Genomic DNA, 19693 nt, shown 5'->3' with positions numbered 1-19693 from the left:
TCCCCCATGAACACAGGCACAAAAATCCCTTTAAAAAGTAACAGAAACCAAAGGAAGTAAGAAATCAATTTTTGCAGGAACACCATACCTCTGTAGCAGTGGGAAGTCATTATATTAAGAAAAACTTCATGTATTCCCAAATCCCTTCGCTTAGAAGAATTAAAGACTGAAAAAAACATTCAATCACAGAAAAGGAAAAGTCTTTTTAACTTAGTACTTAAACTGTGGCTGTCTTCCTCATGAACCTCCCAAAAATATGTTCCAACAAAAACCCACAGCTTGTAGATGAATATTAAAACAGACCCTTCCTCAAATCTGTATAAACATATTATGAATGGGAAGAAAGAAGAAAAGGCACAAGAAAAACAAATGGCAGATGAGGACTACTTGCAAGAAAAGTACTGGCGAAGAGCAGATAAAATTTAAGATCACACATTAAACCAAAAATTAAAAAATAATTAATGAAGCAAAATCATACCTGTTTTCACACAAAGTAGACAATTAAAAGTATGAGGAAGAAATACCAAGACAATTAGAGGAGATGAATTGTCAGCTGACAGAGCTCAAAAGATTTAATTGCTATGTATTGAAATCTATAGGGAAATCAAAGTCAGGATAAATAGATGACAAATACAAAAACTGCAACCAAAGAGAGAAAAAACACTGCTTTAAATTTAAGAAGCACTAGAGGCTAAGACAGTAAAGAATGCTCCTGCAATGTGGGAGACATGCATTGGATCCCTGGGTTAGGAAGATGCCCTGGAGGAGGGTGCAGCAACCCACTCCACTTTTCTTGCCTGGAGAATCCCCATGGACAGAGGAGCCTGGCAGGCTATGGTCCATGGGGTCACAAAGTCCATGTTTCAAAGAGTCAAACACGACTAAAGTGACTAAGCACAGCACAGCATAGAAACAGAGAACTAAAGACAAGTAAAGAAAATCTACACAATCTTCCCAGAAGAAAATCAAAATATTGGAAATAAATATATATATAAAAATAAAATATAAGAAACATTTTATAATAAAATACATACTGAAATCTGAAAGATATATAGATATACATATTTGTATTTATTTATGTATAGCTGAATCAGTTTGCTGTATACCTGACATTAACACAATATCATAAATCAACTGTATTTCAATTTTAAAAAAGAGATTTATTAAAGGGGAACATCAGAAACTCATTCTACACAAAGTTTACTTCTAAAAGAATTTAAGTATTTTCTTCTCAGTAGGCTCTGATGGCCATATACTATTTTGCTCTGAAATGAGAGTTCAACATTCCAATAAAGGCTTATTCCATATCTGTTGAGAGAGGGACATCTTCATACTTTCTAAATGCTAGCTTCTGCTTAGATATGATTGCAACATAAAGTATCTTAGTATACTTCAGGGAAAAGCAATATAAGAGCTCTACTGTCTGAAAATAAGAAAAGAATTGTCCAGTGGATTGGTCTATTCTCTCAACATGGAAAATGAAGCTACTTGTGGAATGTTCATTGATCATTTGCCTATAGTTTAATAGGTATTTAGCAATACAGTTGGAATAATAGTGAATATATGTGATATTTTGTAAAAATTCATTAATGTATTTCCTAGCTATAAAATGCAGAATGTAGAAATCTGTATTGAGAGGTGTGAAAGCTTTAGTTGCAGTGTAACAGCAGAGAAGTATCAAATAAGACTAGGAAAAGGATGACAATTTTCGCTTCATTCCTTGTATTTTTGAAGGATGTGTATTTTATTACACTCAATGAATCTTGGCATTCTCTTCTGCAAGTCTTTCTTTCCCCTAGATAAGAATGAGTAAGTTACCAAAAGGTAACAATGAGTTAAAAAAAAAAAAAGGTAAATTTAGCTCAAACACTCAGTTCCATCTCGCCTGCCACTCTGACCAATAAGTGGACATTGAACTCTTTACCCTCACATGACAAATGTAGTTGTAATTGAACCTAGGTTATACCACTCAAGACAAGACTGAAATGTTAATTCCAACTTATAGTAATCTTATTTTCAGACCTGACAAGGTTTGAGGCTGGCCACTGCTTGCCCCATCGCTCATCAAAAGATTCTGCAGACCCGTTTCACTTAGATGTGGGAGTCCAGGTTTATTTTGTATGAAAAGTGAGTGGGTAGCTGGGAAACGAATAGAAAGTTCTAGTTTTGCTTATGGTCTAAACTGATTTCTCTATTCCAAATTTACTGTTAATAAAGCTGAAATGCTATTTTAATGCTTAAAAAACAAAATACCTACCAAAGGGCACATATCTGCAAAGAAAGTCATTTTAATAGCCAACAGTAAAATATTGTACTTTATTGACTTGAAATTTAAAGAATGCTTCGGACATCAAGGCAAAAAAGCCGTAGTGGCTCATAAGGGGGAAATCCATCTGTCGCACTATTTCTCCACGATAACATTCAACAAGTTTCACTGGACCTCAATGCCTTCTAGTTACTCCACTGGATGAAGTGAAGCCCATGAAATACTTGCAGAAAGAAAAACAGAAACGAGATTTTTAAATCTAGTGAAACTCATTGATTATAAAGACAACAGACAACATTCAAAAGTTTTGAACATATGAAAGCACATAAAATCTTGTTCCCATGGAACCTTCTTGAAGAATTTACTAAGAGATAAATTGCAATCATCCGAGAGACAGCTGGAAAATTCAGAGGAAAAGGACTATAATAAATACCAAAACTAATTATGGGACTAAATCCCTATGTAATTATGTTGCTATAATAAAACTAATATAAACCTTAAAAAATGCAGAAATGATAAAACAAACATGGAAAGATAAAAGCTGAAAGAGGAAAAACATGGAAATGTTACTGAGATCAAAAGCTATTATTTAAGACTGATAAATCACAGGATAATTTAAATTGCTTTATAATGCTAAAGCCAGCGGGTAGAAAAGGGAGGAGGAAAAAGAAAAATATTAATTTTATTATTGCTCCTTAGAGGGGATTAACAGATAATGCTTAAAGAAATAAGAGGTTTAAGGGTTTCCATATATAGTCATAATGATAACAGAAATGTAAACCTTTCTAATTAAAAGAACGCAATGCTAAGAAGGCAGAATACACAGTAAATTTTCTTCAAAACCTATAAGTTTTAAAACATAATAAATAGTATAACAGTAGTAACACCAAAATTTTATGTTATCTTAATAAATGTCAGAGAGCCAAATTCACCTACTGAAAGGGAACAAACTTTCAAAATCTGCTTTTGAATCATAAAGCAGATTCCACTCTATTCTGTGGGAAAGAGACTTCCATAACCACATGACTGAGAAAGTTTGAAGACAATGTGGGAGAGTGGCACGGGGGTGAGAAAGGGAAAAAAGGAGGGAAGGGGGGCTAGAGAAAGAACAGAGGCGGGGGGGGAAAGAACGCAGTGGGCAACATCATGCAAGACTGAACTCAGGACAGAAAAGCACTAGACAAGCAATGAACACAACTTTAATGTTAAAGATGCGATTCACAATAAAAAACATATACTGATTATGAATGTCTAGGTGTCATATAATACACATCCATATAGGAGACATAAGGAACATCAGAAACATTATCAACAGACTATTATCCAACCCTCTCAAACCATGATGAACAGGTGTATTAAAAAGTAGACATAAATATGAAAACTATAAATAGTTTGATGTAAGTAATAAAATGGGTTTAACTGCTACATATTGAATTCTAAGGTTAAATTGAGAATATAACTTCTCTTTTAAGAAAATGGTTAAAAAAATACTTGGTCACATTTTAGGTCACAGATAAAACCCCAATAAATTCTAATAGTGGAAGGATGACAGACAACAGTTTCAACCACAATTTAATAAAATGAAAAATTACAGGGCTAGGAAAAATTATTTTAAGACTCTTCATGTAACTCTCCAAAGAAAAAATTGAAATTGAAGAATATCCATATAGTAATACTACTACTATTAATAACAAATTTAACAAAAACACTATACGTCACATCTTATACTGCCAGCATAATTCTCATACTATGCTTCATAGCCTTAAATATGTATTGACAAACAAGACTGAAAATAAATTCACTAGCATCCAAAATTTAGAAAACATTGTTAAGTTAAATCTCAGCAAAACAGAAAGAAAAAACACTTAATAAAAATAAAAGTAGAAATTAAAACTTGGAAAAAAAAAGAAAAATAATAAAACTGAATAATGTGCCCCCATCAAAAAAAAAAAAAAAAGTCCATGTCCTAATTCCTGGAATCTGTAGCTGTGAATATATTAGCTTAGATGGTAAAAAGGGCTTTGCAGATGTGATTAATTTAAAGATCTTGATAAGAGAAGATTATACTGAAATATATAGGTGGTCTCAAAGTATTCACAAGGGTGCTTTATGATGAAGGCAGGGATGAAGTCAGAGTCAAAGAAAATGATGTGCTAATGGAAGCCGAGAAAGAAAGATGTAAAAACAGAAGCAGGGTTCACAGTGAGGTGGGATCAAGAGCCAGAGGCTAGTAAAGGCAAGTCAATGGAGTCTCCAAAAGGGAAAAGGCTGTTACCTGGATTTTAGCTCAATAAGTTGGTTTCAGATTTCTGAAACTGTAAGGTAATAAATGTGTGTTGTTGTAGTTTGTTAGCGTAACAATAAGAAACTAATACATCCGCCTTTCTCTCTAGTTTCTTAGGAGTCTTACTTTATGCCCTTTTTTCTCTCCTGGGCATTTAACCTTTTCTCAACCAGATTTCTCTTAGGCTTTTAAACATATTACTGAAGCCGCTAGATTTAAAAACAAAAGATACTACAATTTCTCTCCAGCTAAAATATTTTTTTTTTCTTTTACTAACAAACTTTCTCCAAATACAACCTAAGGCTTCCACTCTGAAAGACTTAATTCAGTCCTTTTATCAATGATCTCCTTGAAGCTAAGTAAAATGAACATTTTTCATCCTCCTTTCTATTTGCCCTTCATTATGTGAACATTCTTGGCTAGCATCTCTTTGTTGACTCTCATTTGGCCAGCTCACTCAGTCCAAAACTTCAATTACCACCATATAAGCAGATGCTCACAAACTCACATCTCTTGCTCAGATATCTCTGTGCAGCAAAAGACTCATGTAATTATTGGCTATTTGATATCTCCATTTGGAGGCCTCAAATGCATCCGAAACTCAAAAATTCTGAATCAAACTCTTTAATGTCACTATCCAACGTGCAAATCTGGTCCTCTTCCAGTGTTTCTAGCTCAGTGAATGGCATCATCCATCCATTCAGCAGCCAGAAATTTGGGAATGATTTTGGATATGCCTCATATCCACACCTCATATCCATTCTACCACCAACTTTGCTACTCGTACTTCGCGAACATCTCCAAAATCAATCCACTTATCTTCATTACTTATAGTAAAACACTGGAAACCTACAAGCTTATAGAGTGAAATAGTTGAATAATTTTCAAAGCATTTAAATTCATTAGTCCAAAAGAAGGCAAAAAACAAAAAAATAAGAAATATAAAATGAGTGGGACAAATAGTAAAAGGGGAAACAATCAATGGTCTGAAGCTCTAAGGTACTCATTTTTACATTAAAATTGACATAATTTCTTAGTAGATTTTCTGGCTGTAAACATTCTAGGTAAGTTCAACAAAGTGAACTTTTCTTACTTGAGGACATGTTCTTCTTTACTGAAAATCATACTTGTTTTGTTTCCCTGTGAATATACAGGATTAGCTGACCTCATATGCACTTACATATTATCATCAATTCTATATCAGTACCCGGAGTCTAAAATGAATTACACTGAATTCAACTTATAAACTATGAAAGGTTAAACCCAATTTCAATTTCCATCTTATTTTTATTTTAAATAAGAAATTTTTAGTCAGCCTTGTAATAAAAGTGAAATTGTTAGTCACTCAGTGGTGTCTGACTCTTTGTGACTCCAGGGACTGTAACCTCTGTCAACAGAATTCTCCAGGCAAGAATACTGGAGTAGGTTGCCATTCTCTTCTCCAGGGGATCTTCCCAACACAGGGATTGAACCCAGGTCTCCTGCATTGCAGGCAGATTCTTTTTTTCTGTCTATAAATTGTGACAGGTATGTTCTGTAATGAGATGAACTGACATTTACAAAACTATTGCTAATACTAATGTTGTGATGTGAGGTTTAAGATTAATCCTTATTTTCTTAGAGCATTTAAATTCACTCAAGAGTTTCATTTAAAAAGTGAAACCACAGATAACCACATTTCTGGGTTATCCTGAGAGATACAAAAGAAGACGGCCTACTTTTGAACCCCAACTCTACCACTTCATAGTGTGATCCTGAGCAAGATACTTAATTTTTCAATGCTTCAGTTTCCTTATAGTGAGAGTATATGAAAATACTTGCATTATACATATTAGCTATTATTATTACTGTTGTTTTGTTGTTAATATTGTTAGCATTAAGTTGGAAGACTTGATCATTTGGGTCCCAGGCCCTCTACCAACTCTCAGAGCATCTATCCTTCTCTGCAAAATGAAGTATTGGTAAAAAACTGTCTTTAAATTTTTTTTTCATTTTTAAGGGGAAAAAAATACAAACTATATTATATTTCAATATAAACTTGAAAACATACTCATGTCATGAAAGAAAAAAAAATCTGTATATTTACCAGGGAGATGATTAGAAGTAAGTCCCTACAATTTAAAAGTTCTTTTCAGAAGACTTAAGTAAGGATTTTTCTCTTAAGTACTGTTATCATTGCAAAACTGCACAGGAATATGTTGACTTGCCACAAATCAATGCCACTCTGCTGACTGAAGACACAAAATTATAGCTACTCTTTTCCCAAATATTATAAGTCACACATAACAAATTGCCACGTAATGTCTTGCCTTACTCCTCTTCTTTGTATCCATCAAGAAACTTCTAGTGCATTTATAAAAGTCATGCACCTAGTTACAGAAATGCTGCAACTTAAAGAAGACATTTCATATCTTCAGTTTTATCAGTGGAAAAGAAGTTAGAAGACAGAATGCATTTTGAAACAGAACTCAACTCTCAGCAGATTTATCACAGTAAATCCCAAGTAACAAGTATGTTCACGGGTAAAACAAATTAGATGGTATAAGAAATTTCATTAAAATGCAAAATATTTTTCAGTCACAAGCAATGTTATATCTGATTTTCATTTTTCTTCATAAAGACTTTTAAAAGGAGAAGAATTGAAAGCTGAGTAACTACATCCCCACATTTGACACATCCTATGTCATGAGAAAGTGCTTATAGCTTTCATAAAAATCAAGAAGCGATCATATAAATGATATTTTTAAAAACCTCTAATCAAAATAGTCAAAAAGGCACAATTTTGGTCGCCAGTTTCATCAAAAACAAAACAACCTCCAAGTCTAGTTTCCTCTATGTAAAACATTACAATGCAGCATGACTGCAATGCATTCACTCATTTAAGCATTCAATTATCAAGCACAGGTTACAAAACAGGCATTGTTAGACCTCAGTAAATTACAGATGAAGATAAAGCTTCTACCTTAGGTCATGTCAGTGCAGTATGTTAGGTGCTAGAAGAGATGTACAAATCCTGTGCTTTGGGGCCTTACAGAGAAACAGTTGCAGAGACTGCCGGAGGCTTTGTAAAGGGAGAAGCTCTGGGGGTGAAACTTAAAAGCAAAGGATTTCACTGGAAAAAATAGAAGGCAGGGAGAACTGCAGGCAAAGGGAACAGCATGGGATAGATTTGGGAAACAGAATAATATATTTTAATTAGAATGAATGAATATGTAGAGAACAGTAGGATATAAGATTGGAAAGTTTAACTGGAGCCAGTGTTTTGGACAACTTAAGTTCAAGAATCTGATGTCACCTCTGTAAGGAAATGGAGATTCAACAAAGATTTTTAAAGAGTGGTGACATGACTGGAGCTGTTCTTCTGGGAAGATTAATCCAGCAGCTATTCATCAGATGAATCTATATGGAAATATTGTAGATCCCACAGCTTTCTTGTATAGACCTCTTCCTTGTAACAAACTGGGTCACCTTGTTGTTTAACAATCTCCCATTTCCACATTTACTTGGACTCTTTTTTCCTCTGTGCTGAGCACTGTAGTTGACATATAACACAGCCACAGTATCCAAAGAAGTCTTCGGAAATGAGCCAGTGTTACCTTGAGGAAGACCAGAATCATGTCCAATAACCTTCATGCTAAAAACAGCCCAGACATCACTTTAAGAGCCAGAAATCTATATTTAGTCTGAAGTGCCTTGATCAAAACGATAAGCTTACAGAAGCAAGGCATATCTGAAGGAGAAAGAATAATTACCATTTTGGGTACTGGCCTCCTGGGGATTATTATTTCCACTTTATAATAATGCAATTGATGATCAAAGATGTTAGAGGTTAACTAGCTGAAAACCACAAGGCTGACATAATGCTTGGCAAAATTTGGGCCCAGAAGGGAAAAACAGAAGAGAGAAAATAATTAAACACACAATGTTCTCTTAGCTAAAGGAAAGACTGTGAGCTTGAGATTAAATGAGTCTACCAAGTACACAGCAGGAATAGTAGGGTTTTTAAGACAATTGTTAAACATATTTTAATGAAATATCATAACCCCAACAATAAGAGAAAAACTGCAAAGCTTCCAGAAAGGAGAATAAAAACCAATAAACAAATCAAAACAAAAACTCTTACAAAATAAACAGGACTCAGGCTAGCAATACACTTTTTATCTTCCAAACTGAATAATCAGAGACAAAGGATTGAGTCAAAGTTTTGAGAGTAAAATAATTTTGAACCTAGAATTCTAAACCTAGCCAAATTAATAAACAAGAATGAGGGTTAAGTGAAGACATCCTTAAAAACAGAGCTTTATTTGCTTTTAATTACAGATGATTAATTAATAGCTCTATTAATTCACCTGAGATAATGGATGCCTAGCACCATACCCGCCCTTTCTGCTTCAGATGTGGTACTAGGCATTCATTAGCTCAGGTGAATTACTTTGTCCAAGACAGTTCTTCTACCTAAAAGAGTTTTCTTACAGTTAATAAAAAAAATTTCAGTTTACTGGAACACTGTATTCCCCAAACTGGCTTAATTCTAATATTTCTATAAATGAGGTATTTTTTTAGTACTGGGATTGACATATAATGTAATATTGTTTACATCTACCAACTCTCATATCAGAGACTGACAAATAATCACTGAAAATAAAGAAAAGGAAGAAGGGAGTCATTCAGGCAGTCAGTAAGTTGAAATTCCAACAAATAATTCAAGGCAAATCTTTACTCATTTTTATTTTCTCCAGTTCAGAGTCTGCTAACCTTACTGAACAAGAACTACTAAACTGCTCAACTGCTAATCTTAATGAACAGAGACCACTAATCTTACTAAACAGATACTTAGGATTATCTTCCAAAGCAAACTTCCGTTCTAGACAATAGGACCAAATGTGAAGAAAACCACACCTGACATAAAGCTTTTCTCGTACAAGATGGGGGCACCATGGATTCACCACAGGCAACGCTAGAGGGAGGTGAGCTCACAAAGGATCTTTCCAGAGATGGTGTTTGTCAATGGCAACTTCTGATATAAACAACCAGGTCCAAAAATAGTGTGTGCATTTGTTTTGGACTTCACTTTTAGTCACTACAATCCTTCTGCGTTAGAGCTGCTGCTGCTGCTGCTGCTAAGTTGCTTCAGTCGTGTCCGACTCTGTGCGGCCCCATGGGCTGCAGCCCACCAGGCTCCCCCGTCCCTGGGATTCTCCAGGCAAGAACAGTGGAGTGGGTTGCCATTTCCTTCTCCAATGCAGGAAAGTGAAACGTGAGAGGGAAGTCGCTCAGTCGTGTCCGACTCTTTGCAACCCCATGGGCTGCGGCCTACCAGGCTCCTCCGTCCATGGGATTTTCCAGGCGAGAGTACTGGAGTGGGGTGCTATTGCCTTCTCCATGTTAGAACTACAGTGGTCACCAAAAGATTTCTGAAGCCAAAGGAAATAGTCAACTTCTCATCAACTTTTAGCAGATAAATCCATTTCCAGTCCTCACAAACTTTCTATATGTAACAGGATTTAAACATAGAGCCATCTTTTAAAATATTATGTCATGTGTAAAAATGATTTTATTGTTTAAATGATTCATTTAATGGTTTTATAAAGATAAGAGAACTAACAACAATGCCCAGCCAAGGGTAGGCAAGAAATGCAGAAATGGTGCCAATGTACCCCATCTTAACAGCAGCATCCTTCTGTTCTCTCATTAGACTCTCCTGAGCAGATTGAGTAGAACTACCGAGTTAAATAAAGGCCAAAGAATTTCTCTACTCAAATCAACAGACCATCTGCTCTGCTCTGCTGTTTCTGCCAGTGGTCACAGCAGAAACTTTGAGAAAGCAAATGTGGACATCATTATAGAGTTGTATGTAGGTGGAGAGAGAAAAGTATTCTTAACTTTTAAGTAACTGTGGGAGAATATGCAGTTTCTTGATTGCAAGTTCAAATATTTATGAGGTGTGACTATGCGATATTATCCTGATTTAACAAATATACCAGAACATAAAGATGCAGCAAATGAGTGAACTCCTTCAAGAGTGACTGTCTCAGGAGTTCTTCAGGTACATCTCATCATTTGGAGCTGCATTTCAAAATAAACCTGTATTTTTATTTTCAGCCACCTTTATCCATGTGACAGTCTATTGAGAAGATACCATTATTTTCTGGAATAAATGGGGAGGAGCTGTAAGCTCCTCCTTAAGTAACATGGATCTAAAGTTAATGCAGTAGTTTTGAATGTTCCATTTACTGCAGGGAAAGCTATTTTGAGAAAAAAAATGGTTTCCACTGAAACCTCTTAGACATAACTTATTAAAATTCCCAATTCAGATAAACCATTCCAAAAATTTCTTCTGAATAGCCCCGATAGCTCAGCTGGTAAAGAATCCACCTGCAACGCAGGAGACCCCGGTTCAATTCCCGGTTTGGGAAGATCTCCTAGAGTAGGGATAGGCTACCCACTCTGTATTCTTGGGCTTCCCTGGTGGCTCAGATGGTAAAGAATCTGCCCACAGCGCGGAAGACCTGGGTTTGATCCCTGGGTTGGGACGATCCCCTGGAGGAGGGCATGGCAACTCACTCCAGCGTTCTTGCTTGGAGAATCCCAGGGACGGGGGAGCCTGGTGGGCTGCCATCTATGGGGTCACACAGAGTCAGACACGACTGAAGTGACTTAGCAGCAGCAGCTGCACAACAGATGCGGTACAATTATACTTTCGGTATGTTGAATGTACACATTATAGCACACAGAGGTCTTTCCTGGAGCCTGTGTACATTTATAGACATTTTATAGTCACTGCAATATAAGACTATATCCCCCTGTTAAGAGTGATTTATGGTTATTACGTTTTTGCTTTCACAATACTGTCTTTCTAGGATGTATTTAGTTCAAATTACAACTATAATAATACCTTGCCTTTGGAAAAAAATGCTACCCTAGTTAAAATATTCTAATTTGCAGTTCGAAAGAAAATGTCACAGAAAAAGTTTTAGATATCCTATATCCTTATTCTAACAATGTTCTTTTCCACAAGCAATTTTCATATACTTCCTAAGGAATATCAAGGTGTCTGAGGCAAGCAAGAAATGCAGAGCCTTATTCCTAAATGTCCTGGATCGAGCACTCCCATAATTCCCCAGAATTGGCTCAAAATAACTTTTTGCTAACTCTCAAAATGAGACTGCTTCAAGGAATTAAGATCAGTCATCAATGAGAATGGTTAAAAGATTGTTATCAATCTCTAAAAACAACTCAGTTGTTACAAACTTTTGAGCAGTAACACCATCACTGGAATCAGTGCCATCTCCTAGTGCTTATCCTGAACGAGAGTATATTTATTCAGATGTATCAATTCTAGAATAAAATAAACTGCATGACTTTAACACATATCCAAATGAAGATGAATCCAGCTTGGAAGGAGAAAAAAACAACAAAACTATAAGTTAGATTATAATCTAGTGCAAATTGACATTTAATTTATTCTCTCTATATAGTACATTGGAGAAGGAAATAGCAACTCACTCCAGTATTCTTGCCTAGAGAATCCTGTGGACAGAGGAGCCTGGTGGTCTGCTGTCCATGGGGTCGCACAGAGTCGGACACAACTGAAGTGACTTAGCATGCATGCATGCATTGGAGGAGGAAATGGCAACCTACTCCAGTATTCTTGCCTAGAGAATCCCAGGGACAGAGGAGCCTGGTGGGCTGTCTATGGGGTCACACAGAGTCAGACAGGACTGAAGTGACTTAGCAGCAGCAGCATATAGTACATAGCACCCTGGCATTGGATGAAATCTACAAGGCTACACGTCTTTTCAGGAGTATCATTTCATCTGAACCTATGGCTGAAACTACTTTTATAGTGATTTTCAAAAGTAGTTTCACTTTTTTTAAACAAACAAGATACAACCATATTCTTTATTCTATGAAAAGAAAATATCAACTCCATTGTTTTGGTATTACAAGTGCTCTAAATACACAACTTCACTGGTTATATTATAATCCATATTTGTAAAACTGCCACTTGATTTATTTTGTAAAAGCTACAACACATATGTAATAACAACCCAAGAGGACAAATACTTGGCTATAATCATATATCACTTATGGGTTTGTTAACCCAGTAAAATTATTTGACCTAATGAATTTGTCGCAGCCCTAGGAAATTGCTTTCAGTTCTAATATTAAGCTGAGGAGAAATAATACCAGAAATTTCTGTGTATTTAATTGAGAGTTCCTCTAAAACTCAGCAACTGCTGCAATAAATTGGCACTTAAAAATACCCTTCCACATCAGTCTTCCACACAGAATGTAGACTTTCCAAGACTAAGGGTGGAAAAAGATTATACCGGCATCCACCTCATTTGTGAGTATTTCACTAAGTTGCCTTCCATCCCAGACCATTAAGCAAGCAGTTTTGATCAAAACATTGCATTTAAAGTGTCTACTGACAAAAGTCTTAGAATGTTTCAAGAGTTAAAACAAAATCTTTTCCTCCCTTCCTTCCCTTTTCCTTCCCACTCTCTCCCCCCATCAATAGGCTTGAGTTCACCACAGGCTTGAGTCCTCAGTGCCTCAACTGTACTTACATTCTTCAATAAAAGAGAGAAAAATAAAAGGTTATTCTGCCCAAGTCCAGCTAAGTCCTGAAATATCAGGCTGTTGTTTTGCTAATTTTCAGAGAACCAGAGGTCAGATATGGGAAGGCCTGGTTACCTCCAATCCTTTGGACTGCTGGTCTGGAAACCAGAAGTTTCCAAAGGCCTCAGGGCAGGTTACTTCCCTATCATTCCCCACGAATCCTCAGAACCTATTTCCTGATCCCACTACCTTCTCCAAAGCAGTACCTATTGTTCTGGGCAGCTGAGCAGACACATTTGGTGCGCCTGACTCAGAGACTGTGCTTCATAGGCTACTGATCTTAGCAAGGCCTTTGGGACCCAACCCTGAACAGGCCAGCTCTGACTTGGAGGCCCTGACTCTTGGGCACCACCAGGCTGGGATCCAAGCAGGTGGCTGGCATGAGCCAGTAGGCACACTGTGTGCAAGCCGCCTCCGTCTTCACAGTCTGGCATTGGTATGCACAGCAGCCTGCTAAAAATCTGCAAAATCAGAGTGTGACTCGCATTCAGTGACACTGCAGCAAGATCATCAGAAAACCTGAGGTTTCCTCTTGCCACCACTTCACTCGATAAATGGTCACGCCCAAGTACTGGCAAGTAATTTAATTCACTTGGGTCAGTCTCTAAATTTGTAAAACAAGAAGAAAATCATTAATAGAACCCTTCCTGGTAAAAGCTTATGACTCTAGATCAATATACAATATTTGATTGAAAAACTGTATGTTTAGATGCATTAAAGGGGTAGAGAAAGATAAAAAATCCAAAATTTTAGCAGGAGTTATTTCTAAGCAATGAGATAGTACTTTTATTTTTGTTCAGCGGTCTTAATTTTATCTTTTGTTTGTATAGTGTTTATAGCTTTCCACAATATTTAATAATTTAAATTAATTAAATTTAAATATTTATTTTAAATTTAAAATACAAAATAAAATTATATAACTTCTCACAAAAAGACTGATGGTTAAGATCAGTCAAGCAGGATTTTTCCAAATCACTAAACGTTTTCTATGTTGTTTTTTGTGTAGACTAGGAAGCTATTTTAGTAGAGCTTTCTCATTTACACATACATAAAACATGATGGATGGAGAAGGCAATGGCACCCCACTCCAGTACCCTTGCCTAGAGAATCCCATGGGCGAAGGAGCCTGGTGGGCTGCAGTCCATGGGGTCGCTAGGAGTCAGACACGACTGAGCGACTTCACTTTCACCTTTCACTTTCATGCACTGGAGAAGGAAATGGCAACCCACTCCAGTGTTCTTGCCTGGAGAATCCCATGGGCGGAGGAGCCTGGTGGGCTGCAGTCCATGGGGTCGCTAGGAGTCAGACACGACTGAGCGACTTCACTTTCACTTTTCACTTTCATGCATTGGAGAAGGAAATGGCAACCCACTCCAGTTGTTCTTGCCTGGAGAATCCTAGGGACAGGGGAGCCTGGTGGGCTGCCGTCTATGGGGTCACACAGAGTCGGACACGACTGAAGTGACTTAGCAAAGCATGATGGAATTGTGCATATAGCATTACTAACTGAATTGCAACCAACAAAGTCTTTGAGTAATTGCTTTTGTATAATGTTGATATAGGGCTTTCCAGATGGCTCAGTGGTAAAGAATCTGCTGCCAGCACAGGAGACAACAGGAGACCTGGGTTCAATCTCTGGGTCAGGAAGATCCCCCGGAGGAGGAGGAAATGGCAACCCATTCCAGTATTCTTGCCTGGAAAATCCCAATAACAGAGGAGCCTGGAGGACTACAGTTCATGGGGTCATTTTGTGACAAAGTTGCTAAGGACATGACTTACCAACTGAGCACAATGTTGATTTTGATGCTCAGAAAATAAGTTCCTTGCAGGCATCATCCTCATTTTGAATCACTGAATGTGTATGTATTGCTGAATATACATGTATAAGCCAGAAATTATTTAATGGTCTCAAGTCTATCAAAATTTTTCAAGATGTGCACAGATGCCTGTTCTCTTTTAGAAGTGGCAACACTTTCTGATGCAAGCTTTGCTATTTACTAGATATTTAGGGAAGCATATGGTGACATGCACCATATGCTTACTTTGTATGTGTTTTGTATGTAGTTGAACACTATACTATCTATACTATTTTTTCCATGTGTGGAAATACTCCTCAGTTTATGAAAGTCGGCCTAAATACCCACCTTCATTTTTCTAATTTCCTTTCAACACTGAGCTTCTCTCACTGCATCTCAACTCTGCCTCCATGCCCCAGCCTCTTTTGTCTTTTATACCTCAATGTTCTGCACAATCCCCATGATAATCCTTGAGTTTCATAAAAATGTGATTGAAAGTGTATAAGAACTAATTCTAAACTCTAAATTAATACAAATCACTTTATAATATATAGGGGTTTATACCACTTAAAGTGTTTTCAAGTAAAGATATCAAGAGAAAGTGTTAAGCCAAAAAGCAAAGTAAATAGGGTATGCCTAAAAATAAATATATATTTATAGCTATTATATTTAAATAAGAAAAATAAATACATATTTATAGCTATAAATATTTACATAAATAAGAACAAGGGATGCATTGTTGTTCAGTCACTCAGTCATGTCTGATGAACTGCAGCACGCCAGGCTTCCCTGTCTTTCACTATCGCCTGGAGTTTGCTCAAACTCATGTCCATTGAGTCAATGATGCCATCCAACCATCTCATCCTCTGCTGCCCCCTTCTTTTGTCTTCAATCTCTCCCAGCATCAGGGTCTTTTCCAATGAGCTGGTTCTTCACATCAGGTGGCCAAAGTATTGGAGCTTCAGCCTCAGCATCAGTCCTTCCAACGAATATTCAGGTTGATTCCCTTAGGACTGACTGGTTTGATCTCCTTGTTGTCCAAGGGACTCTCAAGAGTCTTCTCCAGCACCACAACTGAAAAGCACCAGTTCTCTGGCACTCAGCCTTCTTTATCATCCAACTCTCACATCCATACCTGACTACTGGAAAAACCATAGTTTTGACTATACAGACCTTTGTTGGCAAAGTGATGTCTCTGCTTTTTAATACGCTGTCTAGGTTTACCATAGCTTTTCTTACAAGGAGCAAGCATCTTTTAATTTTGTGGCTGTAGTCACCGTCTGCAGTGATTTGGGATATATCAAAGACATTAATAAAAGTGAATCCCTACAGGACGTGGAGGAGATGTTCTAAACCAATGGATTCGAAACTGAGAGCAAGATTCTTGATGAAAAATTTTAATATATTTTATATTGCAAACTATATGTATGTTATAGCTACTCAAGAGAATAAAATTAAAAATGAAATGAATAAATGCATGAATGCATTTTCAATAAAATTAAAGTTTCAAGACTGTAGGGTAATACATTTTTCCTCCTTTTCAAATGCCCCCAAACAAGAACAATAAACAAAAATATTCATTTCAGCTACAAAGAGATCAAGGAGCAGATTTAACTACAAACTGTAATATATGAAAACATAAAATAGCTAGAATAGTAGATGACTTAGGAGAATGGAGGGAGGTCAAACCTAAGAGCAGAAGCAATGAGAAGCAATCCATTATGTCCTGCAAAGCCCTGGTATGTTCAGAAACTAGAAATATAAGGTATGTACAGAAGAGGTGCTCTTCAGTTCAGTTCAGTTCAGTTCAGTCGCTCAGTCATGTCTGACTCTTTGCGACCTCATGGACAGCAGCACGCCCTTACTAGATATTTAAAAAAAAAAAAAAGTTATGACCTGAAATTTTGAATAAAGAGTCTGCACTCCTACACCCTTCCTCTCCACCCTGCAGAGTCAGGCCACTACGTTTACCAAGTCTCAGGGGAGATAGAGTCTTAAGAGAAATGAAGTTGGAGAGGCCCTAGGGTCAGAGGAGGCTAGGGGTGAAAATCTATATCCCAAATAATCAGACACCCACTCTCCAAGCACTCTGTTCTTGCACAGCTCCTACACACTGGCTTCCAGGTTTATATCCTCAAGCAAAACATTGGCAAATCCCTGTCTGGATGAACTAAATGGCCTCAGATGTAAGACCTGTATAGACATGTGTTTCCCAGTAAGCTTGATTAATACTGCTTTACCATGAAAACTGCCAGCCAACAAACACAGTTTCCAACAATCATTTTCTGACCTCATTTTTAAATATGAATGGGCAGCCAAAATTCAACAGGCACTGGGTGAGTATCTACAGCACAGGAGAAAGAAGCACAACAAATAAACAGAGGAAAAAAATCAGACACAGTGACTGAGACAGAGTTAACTTCAAAGAGGCTACAAATAATATCCAGAGAGAGATGGCATCAATTGCATCAAGATACTATAAAAATTAAAAAGGAAAACTTGGAATAAGAAAAGCGTTCTTAGACATGAAACATATAATCACTGAAAAAAAAATGATTGTTTCAAAATGGAAACATAAGAAGAGAAAAATTACCTAGGAAGTAGAACAAAAAGTCCAAAAGAAGGATGAAAAGGAAGAAAGGATTTAAAAATTAGATCAGCAGGCTCAACATCTGACTTGTATAACTCTAAAATAGAGAAAACAGGGAGGAAACCAGTTCCTCCACAGAAAGATTATAGAAAAAAATGCAAAAGAGGACTAATCTCCAAATTACAAACTGCCTTACACAATAATTAAAAAAAGAATCCCACATCATGGCATTTCATCATGAAATTCTAGAACATCTCTGACAAAGGGACCATCCTAAAAGTCTCCAGAAAAGAACAAACAATTCACAAAAGACTGAAATTTTGAATGAACTGGGCCTCTCAACAACAATCTCCACCAGTGGAGAGTTACTCAAGGATTAACAGAGAAGAAAATCATGTTCAGATTTAGGTTCTTAGAAGAAGTACTCAAAGTACAACACTCAAAGAGAGAAAGGTATGGTCTGAGAGACCGTTTGATGGCATCTGGAGATTACTGCAATCATGTAGAATAGGGTCACACATCATATTAAAATATGCTTAGGGAAAAACTAGGAAAAAGCTGAATTCTATACTTGGTACCTACATATAAACTTCCAACTTAGGCACTAGTACTTGGGAATTAGTACCTGGGAATGGTACTGTAGGTATTCCACTCCATGTATAATTAATGTACGAAAATTAATTAAAATAAATTTCCCAAACATAAGTAAATCAGCAGTGTTGTAAGGGACATAAGAATTTTCATAAAATCTATAACAATATCAAGTCAAGTTTTTTTGTTTTTTTTTTAGTTTTTCAATTTTTTTTTTATTTTTATTTTTTTTTAAATTTTATTTTATTTTTAAACTTTACATAACTGTATTAGTTTTGCCAAATATCAAAATGAATCCGCCACAGGTATAATCAAGCAAATAGAGCTAAGTTTCTCTTTTGAAATACTGAGTGTCTAAAGAATTTGTGCTCTAATAGATGTTTAAAGAATCCTGAACCCTAAAATAAAAAGTAGAAATTAATACCACTCAAGTTATTAAAATACTAGTTTTCTTTAAAAAAAAAAAAAAGGACTAAGAATTAACCAAGATCTTTAATAAAAAGTTTCCTTACATATCATTCCAAGTTTCTCTTAAAATTACTATTTAGGATTCTCTCATAGTTGTGTTTTCGATTACTTGAAGAATTATTTAAAGGACATTTGGTCTAAGAAGATAAAAAAAAGCAAACAGTTTAGAATGGCTAGGGCAAAAAGCTGATAAATATATGAAAGATAACATTTTGTAGAATAGTATGTTCTTCAATTTGAGACTTCCTGGCATCTTGTTTTGACACTTCAAATCAGGCTCTGGGGAACATAAAACACAAAACTACCTTGAACTTTTCTGCACAATTTTTTTCTTATCCTTGAGGAAAAGAGAACTGTCACAGTGCAAAGTACTCTGAATAAAGAGCTATAGTTCACTTGTCATCAAAAAACGAGTGGGGGGAGAAAAAGTTTCCTAGTTGTAGTCTTTAATCCTTGAAGTAACTCGCAAAACCTTCGTTTATTTACTTATTCTAAGGAATAGAAGTATTTAATGTAGATACTGCCAATAACTTATTATTAGTGAATTAGCCACACGTTTATGACTTTACACAGTTTCACTGTTTGATGGTATCGTAACAAGAAAGTTAAGCAGTAATAAAGAGAAAACCAAAGGGAAAATTTGACTTTAAATTTTCACATACACTTGCACTAAATATACAGGCTAGGAATGTGGGCAATACCACCAGCATTCACAGGATTTTAAAACAATTGTCAGGGCATTTCACCCTCTTTCATTGCACAGATATATAACTATAGAGGTCATAATTGTGATCTGCACAATAAATATTGCTAAGTATTTCAAAACTATATGAAAGGAATTACAGAGAAAAATTAGATGTAGTCTCTCCTATCAAGGGCTTATAATCGAGTAAAACACCTATAATTTGTCTTAGTTATATAAGCAGGAAAGGTGCCACTCACCATCTCTAAATCTAAAAATAAACTGAAGGATTGAATTAACTATAGCAGATACCAGGGAAGCCTCGCATGTTGCAGTTCATGGGATCACAAAGAGTTGGACACAACTGAGCAACTGAACAACAATAATCAGA

General features: G+C 36.3%; 1 protein-coding gene across 1 annotated transcript in view; it reads right to left on the bottom strand.

Annotated features, from left to right (window-relative positions):
- The window catches only part of GRB14 (growth factor receptor bound protein 14), a 129366-nt gene that overhangs the window by 80972 nt on the left and 28701 nt on the right, over positions 1 to 19693 (bottom strand). The gene's annotated exons all lie outside the window — the stretch shown is intronic.

The sequence above is a fragment of the Bubalus kerabau genome, chromosome 3 (genome assembly GCF_029407905.1).
Source record: "Bubalus kerabau isolate K-KA32 ecotype Philippines breed swamp buffalo chromosome 3, PCC_UOA_SB_1v2, whole genome shotgun sequence".
NCBI lineage: Eukaryota > Metazoa > Chordata > Mammalia > Artiodactyla > Bovidae > Bubalus > Bubalus kerabau.
The sequence above is the reverse complement of the archived record's forward strand: the minus strand, read 5'-3'. Positions and strand labels throughout refer to the sequence as shown.